Genomic DNA, 19985 nt, shown 5'->3' with positions numbered 1-19985 from the left:
CTCGTGTCTTCTGAGACAGTAAGCCAAAATAAACTCTTCTTTCTACAAGTTGCTTCGGTCCTGGTGTGCTGTGGGATGGTCTGTATGTCAAATGTGTTGCTCTGATTGGTCAATAAATAAAACACTGATTGGCCAGTGGCCAGGCAGGAAGTTTAAGCGGGACTAACAGAGAGGAGAATTGAGAGAACAGGAAGGCGGGCGGAGACACTGCCAGGTGCCGCCATGACAAGCAGCATGTGAAGATGCCGGTAAGCCACGAGCCACGTGGCAAGGTATAGATTTATAGAAATGGATTAATTTAAGATGTAAGAACTAGATAGCTGGAAGCCTGAGCCATTAGGCCAAACAGTTTAAATAATATAAGCGTCTGTGTGTTTATTTTGTAAGTGGGCTGTCGGACTGCCGGGCCTTGGCAGACTGGAGAGAAACTTTCCAGCTCCACTGGTGCTTTTTCATAGCAGTAGAAAAGAAACTAATATAGAATTATTGACAATAAAAATAAAGTTTGACATTACTATACCATAACTATACACTCACTAGGTACTGACAGAACCACATAGAATTTTCTAGTTGGAAGACTTTCCTGTGTGACAATCAACCCAGCATGTGCCAAACGCTCCCTCTGACTTCTAGTTCAGGGCCTTTCTGTTTACACATTTTTTTTTCATTGATGTAGACCCAAACACAGCATCAGCTGTCCTCCTGTGTCTGGTCATGCGAACACTTCTCCATCCCTCCTTCTCTGGTGAGGAGGTCAGACTCTCTGGTCACATCTTTTTCACTATGTCTTTCATATATGTATCGACCTGCTTTGTGGATGTGTTCATTCCTCTGGCTTCCATGACTGGAGGAATTTTTTTTCCAAGTTTATTTTTCAAACTTAAATTTCTTTTCTGCAGAGCAATCTCCTATCTCCATCTGTTCTTTAGAGGTTTGATTTTGGGTGATCTGTTTACTCTAAGTCTTTTTCCAGAATGGAATTTTGGTTTCTCTTCAGGTCTCCCAACAGCTGTTGGTGATTTGTGTCTCTGGATTCATCACTCTTCTTGTCATCCATGCTTTGTCCCAACCCCCTCTCTCATATCCAGTCTGTTACCAAGGCCCCCTGATAAGCCCTTAGTGATTCTTTCTGTTCTTATCTTTATCCCTTTGTACCTGGCCTCTTTCTTCCCAGTCTCTTTCCTGCTTCAAGTCACGTCTCCAAGGGCTGCCGAGTTAACTCTGTGAACACACCCCTCACATCCTGTCATCATACTGTCCAAGTGCCCTCCAAGGCCTCCTGCTTCCCAAAGTAGAAAACCCAGATCATCTGGTGCTTAGGTCTCCACACTTGAGCTGGTGCTCATGTCTTCTGTCATAGCTGTTTGAAGTATCATCTCCTAATTTTAAAGGACAAACAGCATCACTCTTGGTCTTCTGAATGCTCCTGGTTTATTCTTCTCTTCATGGTTCTTATGTGGACGGAGGCTGTCCTCTCTTCTTTCAGTCTTACTTCAGATGATAAAATTGTATTTCCTGGGAAACCTTTCTAGGTATGTTTGTGGTGAGGTAAGTGTGTGTGTACCGGTATGTGTGGAGGTCAGAGGTCAGTGTAAGGTGTCTTCTACAATTGCTCTCCACTTTAATTTTTGAGGCAGGGTCTCTTACCAAGCCTGGAACTAATCAGTCATGTAAGCTGGCTGGCTGATGAGCTTCAGGAATCAGCCTTTCTCTAATTCTCTTTCTTTTTCTCCCCACCCCAAGCAGGAACTTCTATACCTGGCTTTTGTGTGGGTGCTAGGGATATGAATGCAGGCCCTCAATCTTGTACAGCAGACACTTCACTGACTGAACCATTTCTACAGCCCAAAGAATCTCGTTTGGACAACCAACTAATCTATAGCCTTTCCTCTACTCATTCGAGGCTAAAAAACCCCCTCCTATCCCATGTATTTGGGTCTTAACTGTAGGAAAATAGTGCTGATCAAAGCTATTCTTAGTAACCATCACATAGATGAGGTGGGTACAGCAATTGCTTTATTTGCAGGCAAGGAAATCAGGCCCAGGCCAAGTACATGAAGTCACAGGATGGCATCCGGCTCCTGGGCTAACTGTTCAGTCAGTCCTCTGAATGCAGGTCTGTCTCTGAGCCTCTGAACTCTTGGATTACTCCTTTGCACTCAGAGTTTGTAATGCACAGTTTATTTTGTGTGTTGCCTTCTCAAGTAAAGTGTCTGCCCCAGAAGGACTGGCAGAAGCCCATGTGCCTGAGTAAGCACTCAGTGCTGTGGAGTTGGAGTGGATTGTAGAAGTGCTTAGTTCCTTTGAGATGGCATAATTAATTTTCATCATTTGTGAAATCAGTCTCAAGTTCTGGGCTCTTGAGAATAACTATTCACAGAAGCCGGTGTCCTGGCTTTTATCACTAGGGTCCAGTGTTATCTAATCATTTCCTAAGCTCTGCTGTGTAGACATCTAAAAAATATTGATAATGCAACAATCCCACATATCCCTTGCTGTTCCTTGTCTTGGGAAGTCCATGAGTAGGCAAATAGGAGTGCAGCAGCCTTGAGTCTAGGCGTCTCAGCTGGGTGGCTTTGTGTTTTCCTTTGAGGTTAAATTGTGAAATGTGGGTGGAAAGTTCTGACAAGATGTTTTTGTCTTTTTAGGGTCTCTCACTGAACCCTGAAGTTGCTTCAGGGAAACTAAGAAATACCAGGCCTGCCTGGAGGAGGTGGACCTTCAGAGGTATGACTGATGGAGAGGAGGGTGTGTTTAATACTGATTATGTTTCAGGGTTACTTGAGGCTAGGTCATGAACTGCAGCTTTGATTTATTTCTCTCCCTGGAATGAGACCTTTCCAGAAGCTTGTGAGATTGACTAAATTAGTTGTAAATGAGGTAAAACTGTCTGTCTTAAGCCACCTATTTTAAAAAAGGATACATGAGTCTAAAGCTGTATGCTATCAGAATGTTTAATAGCCTTTTCTAGAATGTTCCAGGTGCTTTAAAAGGGAAAAGAAATACTTGTACTTATTTTGTGGTTATTACTAACTTGAATAGAATTTGACTCTCTAAAGTCCTTGGATGGTTACCCCTGCCCGCCTCCCTCCCCCAATTTAAAAGAAAACAAATTAGACATTCATTGAGTGTCATAAGCAAGGTCTACTTTTTCATCAGGTAAGAAATGGGGAGGGGATTAAAAGAGAGCAGGCCCAGATGACATTTACCTTCTAGCTGTGAAGAGCAGATTGGGCTAGGGCCCATTTCCTTCAGCCACATAGTCCTTTTTCAGATATCTCAGTAACTTCAACAATATTCTCTTGTCCAGAGACAGAAGGGTCAAGGTTGTACTTTTCCTAGCACTTTGCCAAGTCATACGTTGCCAACCCTGCATGCACACCAGTACATGTTGGCCCTGACCACTGCGCCTAGATGTGTTTGTAGATCACCAATGTCATTCATTTGGTGTTGATGTCATTCAATACTCTGAGTTCTGAAAAGGGTTCCATTTGGGTCCATATACTAGCTACTTAAGGTAGATCAAAACCAAACAAACACTTAACTACAAATATCAGACACTAATGCACTAAAAACTGAATGATCTGGAAAATGTTTTTCAATGTTCAGAAGCAGAACAGTAATGGGCAGTGGGAACCCATTCCAAGAGCCAGAATATCTATCTAACTTAGAGCTGGCCAGTGACTTAAGTTTTTACTCTTGACAGGTTCTGTAACCTTTTGCAGTGTGTAAAGGGGGAATCAGCACTTGGCCTGGCTCCTCCTGGGGCTGTTAGAAAGCCCGCAGGAGCTCATGGAAGGGAGCAGTGAAGAGATATGCTGAACACACAAAGCCAGTAGTTATGGTACCAGCTATGGTATACCATAGAGTTTTTATACTTTCTCTTATGAGAGATACTTGCTTGTCTTATATACAGAGGGCTCAAGTATAATCCACAGATGACAGATCTTCCCAGAGAACATCTAATAGCATTGACAATGTGAAGTGATTGTTAAAGCATGTTTTTAACCTTCACTAGTGTGAGGAGTTGCCAGACCCTGTCTCTAGAATGGCACTGTCTAGTACAATAGCCCCTGGCCACATGTAGTTCCTCTGCACTGGTAACAGGGCACCAATTATGATATGCTATACAGATAGCACATGTCTTGGATTTTGAAGGCAATATAAAAATACAAGGATTGAATTGTTAATGTTTTGATGATAACATTTGATGACGGTGTTTTGGATATACTCGATTAAACACAGAAGGATAGATTTTACTCGCTTCTTTTTGCTTGTTGAATGGCTACCAGAGAATTTAAAGGTACACATGTAATTTGTGTGTGTGACTCATATTATCTTTCTTCTAGACAGTGCTTGGTTAGAATTTATGCAGACATGGAGCTGTCACACAGGAAGAGCATTGCATGCCAGGGCCAGTGCTTTAGGGGAGGGTGCCTGTGAAGTGGGTGCAGCTGGCAAGCTGGTGACCCTGCAAAAGATCCGAGGACTGGGCTAGGGGATACGTTTAGAGAAAGAACACAACTGTAAGGAAAGGCAGGTCAAGAAGACAGGAGTTTGCTCTCCCGGGAAGAAAGCTTTGGGATTTACAGGTGGATCTGCCAGCAATACAAAGGACATGGGAGAAAGAAAGGACACAGAAGTCCCAGGAAGCATAGAAAGGTTATTTCATAGTTTCTCTTGATAGAGGTCAAGTTTTGTGAGGCCTGCCTAGGATGTTATTATAGTGCTTGAATGACAAGCCTATTTATTTTACTTATAAATAATAGAAGGCATGTATTATCTCAAGGTATCAACAGATGGCACTGTGTTCTAGGGCTGAGAAAAAGGCATCTTGGATTAGTGGTGCTTAAAATTTCAAAATATCACTGCTGTCATTTTTGAGCATGCAAGACAAATATATGTGTGTCTCTTTATTTATAAATCACACACACACACATACACACACAGTTTGGAGTAGTCATTGGACTTCAGAGGATGGGTTCTTAGGTAGTTAATGACTCCATCATTATCATCTACAGAAGGACAATTTCTGGTAATTACATTCATACAATATGTTAAATCATCTGGTTAGCCATGTATAATATAGTATAAACAAGAAAACTTGGTTTAGGAGCTAATATTTTTTCTGCAATGGCTGTGACCCTATATAACCAGGTTGGGTGTCAGTCTCTTCTCTCCTGGATACACACAGAACAGTGTTGTTCTTCAATTGACAATGACCTCTATTAGGTTCCCCGAAGTCTCATGGTGCCTTTTAAAGAGTCTCTCTGTAGGTATACTAACATTGCAGGCAGTTATAGAGAATTAAAACAATGTCATGTCAGCACAGCTTAAATTATAATGGACAATACAATTTAAAGTTCTCTTCTGAAGTGGGCACAAAGTTACACCCCTAGTTAAGAAGCTACTTGGGAGGGGAAAATTATATTCTTCAGTGGAGTGATATTGAATATACCCAATGTCACATGCCAGGGCAGGCTCCAATGGCAGGAGTAGTTGGCCAACACAAATCAGACTCCTTGTTTTATTTTGTTTTTTAAAGGGAGAGAAAGAACATGAAATTAGGTACTTGGTGAGGGGAAAACATATGATAAAAAGCATTCTATGAAATTCTCAAAGAATAAATAAAAACATTTAAAAAATAAACAAAATTCCCTGCTTTCTCATTCCCTGGGTGGTGGTCTACAGCTCTCAGAGTAGGCGCTGTGCTCACCTTGCAATACTGTGTCCTGTCTTCCCCATCCCAAGCCTCTTAGGCATGGCATTTTGAGTGAGGGAGACAGCAAGAGGCCTTGTCTTCACCAACTAGTGCTCTGTGTGTACTCTCTGAGGGCTGCTGCTGATTTTCAGAGCCCTGACTGGCTATAGAAGATTCTAGTGTGGCAGTCCGATATAGACAGGCTATCTGAGTGATTCTGGAAGCTTTCCAAGGCCTCCCGCATAGCCCAGTCCTCCATCAGAAATCTGGCTCCCCCTCTTGCTCTACCAAGACTGCTGAGGCTCCCATCCTCCGACACTCACTGGATCTGTTGTTTCATGTCAGCCATCTTGCATAATAAACCAGCTAGAAGCTGGGGCCATGCTTCCTTCCATGCTACACATGTGACCTAAGGAAACCCAGCATCCCTTCTGAGCCATGGCACAGACTTTTTGCTCATAGCCACTTCTCATCAGTTGACTTTGCACCTGTCTAGGTGTTTTCTCAGTAGACAAGCAGATGTGGAGCTGGGAGAGAAGTGCCTCCCTATAGCTCCCACTAGAGTTAATGGAGAAGAGGGGAGATCCTAGCCTGCTCTATGGCTATAGCTCATGTTCAGTAACATCCCTTCCTCCCCTCCCAGCCTCCATTGTACTGAGCATCCTCCAAATTCCACAATCTTCATACTACAGATACTTGTAATAGACAAGGGTGGAGACAAGCACAGATTTGAGAGCTGAGAACTGTCACATGGCTATTGGACAAGTTATGGTTTGGAACCTGAGATGCTCTAATCTCAGGCTGTGTTTTCTACGTATGGTGTGTGTGTGTGTGTGTGTGTGTGTGTGTGTGTGTGTGTGTGAGAGAGAGAGAGAGAGAGAGAGAGAGAGAGAGAGAGAGAGAGAGAGAGAGAGAGAGAGAGAGATATGTTGGGCTTCTGCTGTAGGCAACAGGACCTGGTGGTGGGGGAGTCTCAGTAAGCATGCTTGGCTCCCAGGAGTCTATGACTTTCTTGAGAATATGGCACGAGGTACCTTTAAACCCAAGAGATGGCTCTACTGCTTTGGCACTTGGCTTTCTTCGGTGTCCACATTTAAGGATGGATTGCTTGATTTGTTAATTTTATATGTGAGATGCTTTGAATGTAGGTGGCATTTCCCAACTTAGGGCAGACGTTAGGAAAGCCAGGAAGCAAATGTCTCACTGAGGCTAATGAAGCTCTCTTTCTCTCAACCACAAACCAGGATAAAGAATAACATGTGAAGCTAAGAAGCTGATGAACAGTAATGATTCTTTGACCAAGACCATGCCCTGGGATTCCTTCCTCCTTGCTTATTCACTGAGTTAGGGGGGAACCATCATCTCCAGAGCTTTGAGGGTTGGATTCTGTGACAGTTAGTGGAATGGGAGATCATATAGATTTTTTTTTTTTTTACCAGTTGAGCACTGGAAGTGATGAAATAAATGTGGCCTGACAAGTTCACTTTTGCCTTGCAGGAAAGCGCTCCCTCAAAAGTCAGGTCAGTGGATTGTGCTGGTAACTCCCTCCCGTCACTGAAGCGTGTACTAACAGTGAGTTAGCCCCATGACAGATGTGGAGAGCTGTTCGCTGCTTCATTTAAGCAACATTTTAGCAGCACCATTTCTGTCTGTAGTCTTTTACATTCGTCAGAGTAAGTAAATGTAAAGAGATAGACTTTTCCTTTTGTTTCGTTTTACTTTTGAGACAGGGTCTTATTATGTTGTAGCCCAGGCTGGCCTCAAACTCAAGATTCTCCTGCGACAGCCTCCAGAGGGCCTGGGTTTCATGTGCGTTTTGGCAAAGTTTGTACTATTTTGATAACAACACAGTTACTTGCTTCTCTTGCTATCACTGAGCCACTGTGAAGATCATATTGTTTAATTTTTACAAACCACCGTGTTGGGGTCATACCTGATGATTTTCTTTGCACTGAAGAGAAATTCACTTCTAGGTTATTCTTAAGTGACTACATTGCCCACCATGACTTTTGTTGAGAAATGTAAAGCCTTGTATGGGACATTGACTTTTTCAGAGCTCTGTGTAGGTGACATATGTGCTGTGTGATGTCTGTCATATCACTGGAACAGATTATATGAGTTCTGACGTCTTGTGATTGACTTACTGTAATGAATTTTGACTGTTTGACAGTTTTATTAGGATAAAAGTTCAACAATTCTGTTATTAGCCTGTGACATTTGTAAGATTGGGGTTCACTGATCCCTCACAGTCAACCAACCTGCCAGGCGACACATGGCATTTTATTTTTTATTTATTTACTTTTTACATTGCAACATAGTCTTTATTGTATTACTATGCCCTGCAAACACTTTGGAGGGGTGGGAGAGATAAGACACTGATATTAATGAAAGAATTTGTGAATTGTATATATATGTTAATCATTTAAATGCATTGTGCTGTTATCCTAACATTCACACAACAAACATATAAAAAATCATAATTCTTAAAGAATTAACCAAAAAAAAAAAGTTTATATGGGAGTCCCTGCAGATGTCATGTCCAGTGGCAGCAAAGCAATCCACAGAGGTGAGAATGGAAACTCAGTTCACCTTGACTTCATCAGCCAGGTTGGATCAAACTTTGGGAGTCTGATGCTGGGTGGTTTGTTGTAAGCATATTTAAAAAAGTTCCCAGGTAACAATCATTCCAATTCCAGGTGCAAAATAAAGCTTACGGTATGACTCTATGGCACATGTGACTGTGGAGATGGCTTCCCCCACCCCCAAAGACCTGGAATCTGGTGTGGTCTCTGACTGAGATGGCATAGAGGTCAGCAGGCCATGAAGTACATGTGACATCTCCTCTAAGGACAGATTCTCTTAACTGGGAGCTAAAGATAAAGGTCTTTGGAGGGAGAGCCTGGGATAGATATTCTGGGGGGTTTGGGTGAGGTCTGGCTCTACAGATAGCAAAGGTCACCAGGTCATTAAGAGCATCCACTCCCAGCTTTCTGGGTGGAATGCAGGTATTTTATTTCTCCCATTGAGGAGACAACCCTGAGTGTTTAACATTCCTGTTTTCCCTAGTGCTTATCTGGGCGTACAAGGACTTGTGCCTTCTACAGGCTTAGCTTAAGATCCTTTCTTCATGCTAATCCTGAGGTATGACAAGGACACAGTCAGAGCTAAGCCACCTTCATGGTGCTGTGGAAATGAAAACAGAACCAACAGCCTACTGGAATGAACTTTCTGAGTCACGTATTCAAGGTTTTTTTTTTTTTTTTTTTTTTTTTTAAATACAAAATCAGGAGATCGCTTCCAGGGCAAAAAATAATTCTAAATGGATTTCAGCATCCTAAATAGAAAACAGCTCACCGTGCCATGTATGGGAGTGCTCATCCCAAATATCTGAAAAAACATATATGTAGGGTGACTGATTGATTCATCCATGTCTGTGTGTATGCCTTCTTCTTTGCAGGGCCAAATGCTCACTTGAGTGCCAGTGAGGTCTAGAACCTGGTGTGATGTACCAGTCCAGGAAGTGAGAATCAATCTCCCCCCCCTTACACACACACACACACACACACACACACACACACACACACACACACACACAGTGAAGGGTTGTCTGGGGACACACCCAAAGCTTTGGCAACTATATTTAGAAGCAATTTCATTTCATCAATTTCTGGCAGTTCCCAAGTGGATTGAATGGAAGACCACATGGCAACTTGAAACCAATACGCAAACAACCTGTCCAAATGTGGACCGGATAGGACAGTTATGTAAATTAGTGTTGAGAGCCACCGAGGAAACTTGTCTGCCACGTCTAATAATCCAGCTTGGAGACATGCATGCATCCTCTCTCCTCTCCAGGCTCCTGGGTGTGCTTTCTCAAATGCCCAGCAGGGGACATGCTGGTGCTAGCTGATGGCCTCTGCCCTTCAGTTTTCTGTTCTTCAAGGCTCCTCCTCCCTGGCTCCTCATATTCCCAAGGAGAATTTGCTTTGAATGTTTTTCTATCATTAAATACTTTTAAGAATATCTGGAAAACTTACTGGGTTTTCATAGACATTATTTCACTTGATCCTCACGTATTTTCAAGGAAAGTACTCTCCACATTTTGTGGATAAAGGAAACAGAAACTCTGAGAGGTCAGAGGGCTTTCAATAATTGGAAGAACTGAGAGGCAAATGGTGGTCCTCTGATTTCTACCCAGAATGCAAAAAGGATAGGAGACAGTGTGTTTTGTCAGTCTTAAGCACACCCAGACAGAATTGACTGAATTTATTTTATTCACAGTGTGTGTGTGTGTGTGTGTGTGTGTAGCTTTTTGTGTAAGTATGTGGGCAGGTCTGCGCCACCCAGGGGATGTGGAAGTCAGAGGACAACTTTCAGGAGTTCTCTCCTTCCTTGATGTAGGTCCTGGGATTAGAACTCAGGCCATCAGGCTGGTTGCAAGTGCCCACTAAGCCATCTTGCTGTGAGCTGAACATGGTACAGATACCTTATTGCTGTCCTAGAGTTCCTCCAGGTGGGTTCCTCCGGAGCCAGGGCTGAGGCCCAGTGTGACGACCCTGACTGCATTGTACCTCAGACATCTTTCCTTGTTACAGAGACGAATCCTCTGGGCTCTTCAGACGGTTGTGAGCCACTGTGTGGGTGTTGGAATCAAACCCGACTCCTCTGGAAGATTAACCAGTCCTCTTAACGTCTGAGCCACCTTGGCACCCCTGGGCTTGGTTTATATTGACCTTGAAAGAAGTCCCAAGTGGAGGGCACCAAAATGGTACACGTTAGGAGTCTTGATCTGGTTTGTTTTCTCTGCAGGTTAAAGAATTAGAAGGCAGGAAAGATAAAGACACAGCAGATATCAGCAGGGAAAATCTCAGATGCAGCAGACAGAATCAGCCCGGTAAGAAAGGCTTTAATAGTGATGAGGAGACACACAGCAAGGCATACAGAGATAAAGACCTTCTGCAGAGCCCGGGGGGGAGGTTGGTCACTTTCCACAAAGACAGGGAAGCAGATAGGCTCACCTGCCACTTAGGGATAAACATGCCCTGATGCAGCCTTGTACTTGTGGGACCAGTCCATTGGCAGGCAGGCCTTACTAGAAAGAGAAAAATCACTCCAGGCCTTTGTTTTAAGCTTTTTAGGTTTTTGTCTCAGTAGAATGTGAGGAAGAAGTTAGAAGTTGACCATTCTTCTATTTGAGGCCCCTGTCCCTCTCTGTCTGCCTGTTGGGGACCCGCCTAACTCCTAGTCCCCATAGGCACAGTGACCTCAGTGCAGCACATGCTGCACATTGCCTTAACCCTGGTAAAGGAAAGAGTTCACTTTGTAGTATGGCCTCAGAAATGTGGTTGGCATGATGGAGGATAGTTGCCCTTGGTGGAGGGTCCAGAGGAGCTCTCTACACCACCCTCGCCACCAGGCAGCTAAAGGAGACGCATCACTCAGCTCAGCTGTCCTGGGGTCATTTTTACTGTGTGGATGATTCTCTCTTCCTCCCTCAGATTTCACTGTGTGCTTTAGTCTGGCTTTCTGCTGATTCACATTTTGCGTCTTTTTCTGTAACTTCTGACTCTCCACTTGCTTCTCTTTCCCTTATATTTGCCCCCCGCCCCCTGCCTTATATCCTGACTTTGATTTCCATAATTGTCACTACATTTTGAAGTATTGTTTTCAAAAGGAAATCCTGTTGTTTTAGCATAGGTAGTTAGTTTATCTACATTTCTAGTGTTGTCTCCTCAGTCTCCTCTGTCTGGGTGACACGTGGTGTGTCATGCTCATGGCATCCCTCCTACATATTCTGGGGCATTTCTCCCCAGATAAGTGAAATTCCAGATCAGAAGCAGAGGACTAGGTGTGGTGATATATTGTGTACGCTAATAAAATTTGCCTGAAGATCAGAGCGAAAAAGGAACAAGCCGCATCTTACCTCTAGGACTCCTCAGCCTGAAAAAGCCTCTCGCTGAAAGGAAGGCTTCTGCTGAAAAGCCTTTGGTTCCTGTCTCCTCACACCTTATATACATTTCTCCACCCAGCCATCGCTTCCTGGGATTAAAGGCATGTGTGCTTTCCAGTACTGGGATTAAAGGTGTGTGCCACCACTGCCGGGCCTCTATGTCTAATCTAGTGGCTTTTGCTGTCCTCTGATCTGGTAAATTTTTTTAGTGTACACAATATATCACCACAATTAGGTAGCATTATCATCTTCGAAGCTGACTCCTGAAGTTGACTGCATAGTAGAAGCTGTCCAGCAGGGGTCAGTCTCTCCCAGGAGAACACAAGCACCCTTCCCGTGCTTGTTCCTTTATGGCCATTTGCTTGTTTGAATGAGTCTTTGAAGAAGCAAAACCAACTTCTTGTATGTTTTAAACAAACTCTGGGTTGGCTTTCAGAGAGAAACCGCCTCAGCCTAGGACAACTGCACACCCAGAGTTTCATGCTGAGTTTTCCCTTGTTAAAAACACTGGCTGGGATATTGTTTGAACACTTAAGCATCGTTCAATAGGTGACCCAAATTTTAACTTTTTTCTTGAAGGCAATTGATTCATGGCTGTCAATAGAAGACCAACAGTGTCCCCTGGATGTGAGCAGCATACCCCGAGACCTGGAGTTTTAAGTTAATAAAACATGTAGGGAAGAGATTTGTTTAAAGATTCACAGCTGTAGAGGGGAGGATCAGAATTAGGAGCAAATCAAGAGACAAAGTATCCAGGTCTTCATTAAGCCTGAGCATCGGGCTGGAGTATTGAGTTGGAGTCTAGAGCTACTGGTGACTTCGTTGACCTTGGCAATTGTCTGGAATCAGTAATCCATCCCGAGCAGTGCCATGCTCAGATAGAAGAACAAAAGCAACATCAGTCTCTGGCAAGCTGTCACAATCCACACGTGCTCACCAATGATTGATTATCTTCAGTGTAATTCCCATAGCAATGAAGCCCAGCACCAGCTCATAGCTGGGCGATAAAGATGATCGCATTCGAGAAGGAAAGAAACTCCCAGGGGAAGGTTGACTGAGGAGGCCTTCTCATGCTTCTTGGCCACTGTGGTTGCTTTCCCTCAGGCAGCCACAGTAAGAGGGGCGTGAGGAGTGTGCTGTTAACATAACAACCAGAAGCACTTGCCCATGCTGGCTTAGAGTCTAACTAACTAGCAAGCCAGAAATCACCCTGGTTTTCATTTTTGTGGCTCCACAACTTCAGACCCTAGGGTTACTCGACTGCTGTCGCTGCCTTTATTACAGGAATCACCAGCTAGGGAGAGCTGAAGTTTTAGGAGAAGGACCAGAAGCTAATGGTGGCTTTCCAGAGGGAAATGGGCTGATGAAACTAGATTTAATAAACATGAGGACAAGCCCAAGGCAAGACTCTCAGAGCTGACTTTATTGGGTTTTTAAAGGTGGTTTGGGAATGCTGAATGACTTTGACAGGAAATGGCTTTTGATGGAAGCAGCTGGGGTGTGTCTGGTGAAGTTGGTTCACAGCAATGCCATAGAAATAGTGGCGCCTTGTCCTATTCTTCAGAACAGATCTTGCTGACCACGTGTCGGGAGTGTGGCCCATAGCTAGGTGATTGATGTTGCATCCTGTGTCACCTTCAGCCTGAGAGTACCCTGCCTTGTGTCTCTCTCCACCCAAAAGCCCACCTTCAGTGACCTAGATGGAAGCTGGGAGAAAATGAAGTGTTCCTCACATCCAGCGGGAGCTTTCAAACCCAGGGTGGCCTGGCTGAGGCGGATCAACTTCTCCTTTTGCCCAATCCATTCCTGTCCCAGTCCTTCACAGATATTGATCCTAAATCTGTTTCAGCATCTGCAGCAAGCAACTTGTCTCATCTTCTTGTAGAACATAAAGTGCAAAAAAGTAATCAGACACATAAAGTAAATGTCTAAAGTCCTTTTGAGATATTTACATTGTCAAATTTTTTCATTAAGGAATTTTTATTCATTTTATATAACAACCACAGATCCCCCTCTCTTCCCTCCTCCTGCCCCTCCAGCCTTTCCCCCACAACCCACCCCCTATTTCCTCCTCCAACAAGGTATGGCTTCCCATGGGGAGTCAGCATAGCCTGGTACATTCAGTAGAGGCAGGTACAAGCCCCTGCCCCTGAATCAAGGCTGTGCAAGGTGTCCCACCATAGGTAGTAGGCTCCAAAAAGCCAGCTCATGTACCAGGGATGGATCCTGATCCTACGGCCAGGGAGCCCCTTTAAGCAGATCAAGCTATATAACTGTCTCATTATGCAGAGGGCCTAGTCTAGTCCCATGGAGGCTCCACAGCTGTTGGTCTAAAGTTCATGAGTTCCCACTAGTTTGGTTTGGTTGTCTCTGTAGGTTTCCCCATCATGAACTTGATGCCCTTGCTCATAGAATCCCTCTTCTCTCTCGTTGACTGGACTCCTGGAGCTCGGCCTGCACCCAGCCATGGATCTCTGTATCTTCTTTCATCAGTTACTGGATAAAGGCTCTATGATGACAGTTACGGAATTCACCGATCTGATTACCGGAGTAAGCTAGTTCAGGCACCCTCTCCACTGTTGCTAGTAGTTGAAGGTGGGGTCATCCTTGTGGATTCCTGGGAACTTCCCCAGCACTCAGTTTCTCCTTATCCCCATGATATCTCCCTCTACTATGGTATCTCCTTCATTGCTTTCTCACTCCATCCCTGTTTCAGCTTGACCATCCCATTCCCTAATGTTCTCATCCCCCATCCCCTACCCTCCATTGCCCCCCCATCCCCAGTGTACTCATGGAGATCTCATCTATCTCTTCTTCCCAGGGCCATCCATGCATCCCTCTTAGGGTCCTCCTTGTTAGCTATCTTCTCTGGAGCTGGGGGCTGTAGTCTGGTTATCCTTTGCTTTACATCTAGTATCCACTTATGAGTGAGTACATACCATGTTTGTCCTTCTCAGTTTGAGTTACCTCACTCAGGATGATGTTTTCTAGTTCTATCCATTTGCCTGCAAATTTCATGATGTCATTGTTTTTCTCTGCTGAGTAGTACTCCATTGTGTATATGTACCACATTTTCTTTTCTTTCTTTTTTTTTTTTTTTTGGTTTTTCGAGACAGGGTTTCTCTGTGTAGCTTTGAGCCTTTCCTGGGACTCACTTGGTAGCCCAGGCTGGCCTCGAACTCACAGAGATCCGCCTGGCTCTGCCTCCCGAGTGCTGGGATTAAAGGCGTGCGCCACCACCGCCCGGCTTGTACCACATTTTCTTAATCCATTCTTCTATTGAGGGGCATCTAGGTTGTTTCCAGGTTCTGAGTATTACGAATGATGCTGGTATGAACATAGCTGAGCATGTGTCCTTGTGGTATGATTGAGCATTACTTGGTTATATGCCCAAGAGTGATATAGCTGGGTCTTGAGGTTCTGAGAAAATTTTCTGAGAATCTGCCATATTGATTTCTAAAGTGGCTGTACAAGTTTGCACTCCCACCATTGCTCCACATCCTCTCCAACATAAGCTGTTATCAGTGTTTTTGATCTTAGCCATTCTGACAGGTGTAAGATGGTATCTCAGAATCATTTTGATTTGCATTTACCTGATGACTAAGAATGTTGAGCATTTCCTTAAATGTCTTTTGGCCATTTGAGATTCTTCTGTTGAGAATTCTCTGTTTAACTCTGTAGCCCAGTTTTTGGATTGTTTGGTATTTTAAAGTCTAGTTTCTTGAATTCTTTATATATTTTGGAGATCAGCACTCTGTCAGATGTGGGGTTGGTGAAGATATTTTCCCATTCTGTAGGCTGTCATTTTGTCTTATTTACTATGTCCTTTGCCTTACAGATGCTTCTCAGTTTCAGGAGGTCCCATTTATTAATTGTTGCTCTCAGTGTCTGTGCTACTGGTGTTATATTTAGGAAGTGGTCTCCTGTGCCATTGCATTCAAGACTATTTCCTACTTTCTCTTCTATCAGGTTCAGTGTAACTGGATTTATATTGAGGTCTTTTGATCCACTTGGACTTGAGTTTTGTGCATGGAGATATGGATCTATTTGCAACCTTCTACATGTTGACATCCAATTATGCCAGCACCATTTTTTAAAGATGCTTTCTTCTTTCCATTGTACAGTTTTGGCTTCTTTATCAGAAATCAGGTGCTCATAGGTGTATGGATTAATGTCAGTGTCTTCAGTTTGATTCCACTGGTCCACATGTCAGTTTTTATGCTAATACCAAGCTGTTTTTATTACTATAGCTCTGTAGTGGAACTTGAGGTTAGGGATGGTGATGCCTCCAGAGGTTGCTTTATTGTATAGTATTGTTTTAGCTATCCTGGGTTTTTTGTTTTTCCAAATGAGGTTGAGTATTGTTCTTTATAGGTCTGTGAAGAATTGTGTTGGGATTTTGATGGTGAGCATGGGAGATCTTTCCATTTTCTGATATCTTCTTCAATTTCTTTCTTCAGAGACTTAAAGTTCTTGTCATACAGGTCTTTCGCTTGCTTAGTTAGAGTTACCCCAAGGTACTTTACATTATTTGTGGCTATTGTAAAGGGTGATGTTTCTTTGATTTCTTTCTCAGCACATTTATCATTTGTATATAGGAGGACTACTGATTTTTTTTAATTAATCTTGTATCCTGCCACATTACTAAAGGTGTTTATCATCTGTAGGAGTTCCCTGGTAGAATTTTTGGGGTCACTTATGTATACTATCACATCGTCTGCAAATAGCAGAAAGTTTGACTTCTTCCTTTCCAATTTGTATCCTCTTGATCTCCTTTTGTTGTCTCATTGCTCTAGCTAGGACTTCAAGTACTATATTGAATAGATACGGGGAGAGTGGACAGCCTTGTCTTGTTCCTGATTTTAGTGTAATTGCTTTGAGTTTCTCTCCATTTACTTTGATGTTAGCTGTCAGCTTGCTGTAAATTCCCTTTATTATGTTTAGGTATATTCCTTGTATTCCTGATCTCTCCAAGACCTTTATCATGAAGGGGTGTTGGATTTTGTCAAAGACTTTTTCAGCATCTAATGAGATGATCATGTGTTTTTTCTTTCAGTTTGTTTATATGATGGATTACATTGATAGATTTTCATATGTTGAACCATCCTTGCATCTCTGGGATGAAACCTACTTGGGCATGGTGGATAATTTTTTTGATGTGTTCTTGGATTCGGTTTGCCAGTATTTTATTGAGTATTTTTGTATCAATGTTCATGAGGGAGATCGGTCTGTAATTCTCTTTCTTTGTTGCATCTTTGTGTGGTTTGGGTATCAGGGTAACTGTAGCCTCATAAAAAGAGTTTGGTAATGTTCCTTTTGTTTCTATTGTGTGGAAGAATTTGAAGAATATTGGTATTAGTTCTTCTTTGAAATTCTGGTAGAATTCTGTGCTGAAAACATTTGGTCCTGGGCTTTTTTTGGTTGGGAGACTTATAATTTCTTTAGGAGTTATTGGTCTATTAAAATTGTTTATCTGGTCTTGATTTAATTTTGGTTTGTGGTACCTATGCAGAAAATTGTCCATTTCTTTTAGATTTTCCAATTTTTTAGAGTACAGGTTTTTGAAGTATGACCTGATGATTCTCTGAATTTCCTCATTGTCTGTTGTTATGTTTTCTTTTCATTTCTGATTTTGTTAATTTGGATGTTCTTTCTCTGCCTTTTGGTTAGTTTGGATAAGGGCTTGGCTATCTTGTGGATTTTCTCAAAGAACCAACTCTTTGTTTCATTGATTCTTTGTATTGTTTTCTTTGTTTCTATTTTATTGATTTCAACCCTCAATTTGATTATTTCCTGGCATCTATTCCTTCTGGGTGAGTTTGCTTCTTTTTGTTCTAGAGCTTTTAGGTGTGCTGTTAAGTCACCAGTGTGAGATTTCTCCAACTTCTTTATGTGGGCATTTAGTGCTATGAATTTTCCTCTTAGCACTGCTTTCATAGCGTCCCACAAGTTTGGGTATGTTGTATGTTCATTTTCATTGAATTCTAGAATGTCTTTAATATCTTCCTCCTTGACCCATTGGTGATTCAGTTGAGCATTATTCAGTTTCTATGAGATTATTGGCTTTCTGTAATTTTTGTTGTTGTTGAAATCTAACTTTAAGCCATGGTAGTCCGATATGATATAGGAGGTTCTTTCTTTCTTTTTTTTTTTTAATCTATTGAGATTTGCTTTGTGATTGAGTATGTGGTCTATTTTAGAGAAGGTTCCATGGGGTGCTGAGAAGAAGGTATATTCTTTTGTGTTAGGGTAGAATGTTCTGTAGATATCTATTAAGTCCATTTGGGTCATAACATCTGTTAGATCCATTATTTCTCTGTTAATTTTCTGTCTGGCACATCTGTCCATTGGTGAGAATGGGGTGTTGAAGTCTCCTACTACTACTGTGTGGGGTTTGATGTGTGATTTAAGCTTTAGTAATGTTTCTTTTACATATGAGGGTGCCCTTGTATTTGGGGCATAAGTGTTCAGAATTGAGACTTCATCTTGGTGGATTTTTCCTGTGATGAATATGTAATGTCCTTCCTGATCTCTTTTGATTGATTTTAGTTCGAAGTCTATTTTGTTAGATATTAGGATAGCTATACCAGCTTGCTTCTTAAATCCATTTGATTGGAAATTCTTTTCCCAGCCTTTTACTCTGGGGTAGTATCTGTCTTTGAGGTTGAGGTGTGTTTGTTGTATGCAGCAGAAGGATGAATCCTGATTTCATATCCATTCTGTTAGCCTGTGTCTTTTTATAGGTGAATTGAGTCCATTGATATTAAGGGATATTGATGACCAGTGATTGTTAATTCCTGTTATTTTTTGGTGGTAGTGTATGTGTATTTTCCTTTTTTGGGATTTGCTGCTGTGGGTTATCTATTGCCTGTGTTTTCATGGGTGTATCAAACTTCTTTAGGTTGGAGTTTTTTTTTTTTTTCTAGTGCTTTCTGTAGGGCTGGATTTGTGGATAGGTGTTGTTTAAATCTGGTTTTGTCTTGTTCACTCTGTCTATGCTGATTGAAAGTTTTGCTGGATGTAGTAGTCTGGGTTGGCATCTGTGGTCTCTTAGTGTCTGCATTATGTCTGTCCAGGACCTTCTGGTTTTCAGAGTCTCCATTGAGAAGTCAGGTATTATTTTGATGGGTCTACCTTTATAAGTCACTTGACATTTTTCCTTTGCTGCTCTTAATATTCTTTCTTTATTCTGTATGTCTAGAGGTTTAATTATTATGTGATGAGGGGACTTTTTTTGGGTCTAGTCTATTTGGTGTTCTGTAAGCTTCTTGTATCTTCATAGGTATTTCCTTCTTTAAGTTGGGAAAGTTTTCTTCTATATTTTTGTTGAATATATTTTCTGTGCCTTTGAGTTGGTATATTTCTCCTTCTTCTATCCCTATTATTCTTAGGTTTGGCCTTTTCATGGTGTCCCAGATTTCCTGGACGTTTTGTGTTATGGCTTTTTGGCTTAAGTGTTTTCTTTGACTGATGAATCTTTTTCCTCTATTGTAGCCTCCATGCTAGAGATTTTCTATTCCATCTCTTGTATTCTGTTGGTTATGCTTGCATCTGTAGTTCCTGTTCATTTACTCAGATTTTCTATTTCCAGCATTCCCTTGGTTTGTATCTTCTTTATTTCTTCTATTTCAATTTTCAAGTCTTGAACTGTTTCCTTTACCTATTAGGTTGCTTTTTCTTGGCTTTCTTTAAGGGTTTTATTGATTTCTTCCAATTTTTTGTCTTTTCCTCAATTTTTTTAAGGGAATTTTTCATTTCCTTCTTAAAGGCCTCTATTATCTTTATAAAGTTATTTTTAAGGTCACTTTCTTCTGTTTCTTCTACGTTGTGATGTTCAGATCTTGCTGTTATAGAACCGCTAGGTTCTGGTGGTGCCATATTGTTCTTTATGCTGTTGTTTGTATTTTTGCACTGGCGTCTACCCATCTCTTCCTTCAATAGGTACAAGAGGTGCCTGTGTCTGAGCAAGCGAGCTGTTCTTGGTCCAATCTGTGTTTGCTGTGTCTGTGTCTCAGGGGGCCACTCTTAGTTCAATCATAGCTCTTGGTATAATTGGAGCTGGCAGATTCTGTGTCCCAGGGAGCTGCTCTTGGTCCAATCTGAGCTGGAGGATTCTGTGTCTCAGGAAGCCGCTGCCCGCAGGAGTCTTCCCTGCTGGCTGGCAACTCTGAACTTCTGAACTCAGTTCTTACACAGGTCCCACTTCATTTGTAAATTCACAATAAAATCATGTTGTGGTTTTTCAGTTCACCCATGCTCTCTGCTCAGCTCCCTGCTGCAGCAATCACAACACACCACACAAAACCATTGCTGACAGCTTCTCTTCAAAGCCAA

General features: G+C 42.3%; 1 long non-coding RNA gene across 1 annotated transcript; it reads left to right on the top strand.

The window, feature by feature from the left end:
• The first annotated feature begins 2646 nt into the window (after window positions 1-2646).
• LOC131914396 (uncharacterized) lies at window positions 2647-10593 on the top strand. Its single transcript, XR_009380120.1, has 3 exons — window positions 2647-2727; window positions 7199-7221; window positions 10511-10593. It is a non-coding gene; the product is annotated as an uncharacterized LOC131914396 (long non-coding RNA).
• The last annotated feature ends 9392 nt before the right edge of the window (window positions 10594-19985 follow it).

The sequence above is a fragment of the Peromyscus eremicus genome, chromosome 7, assembly GCF_949786415.1.
Source record: "Peromyscus eremicus chromosome 7, PerEre_H2_v1, whole genome shotgun sequence".
NCBI lineage: Eukaryota > Metazoa > Chordata > Mammalia > Rodentia > Cricetidae > Peromyscus > Peromyscus eremicus.
This window is presented reverse-complemented; position numbering and strand designations above follow the sequence as displayed.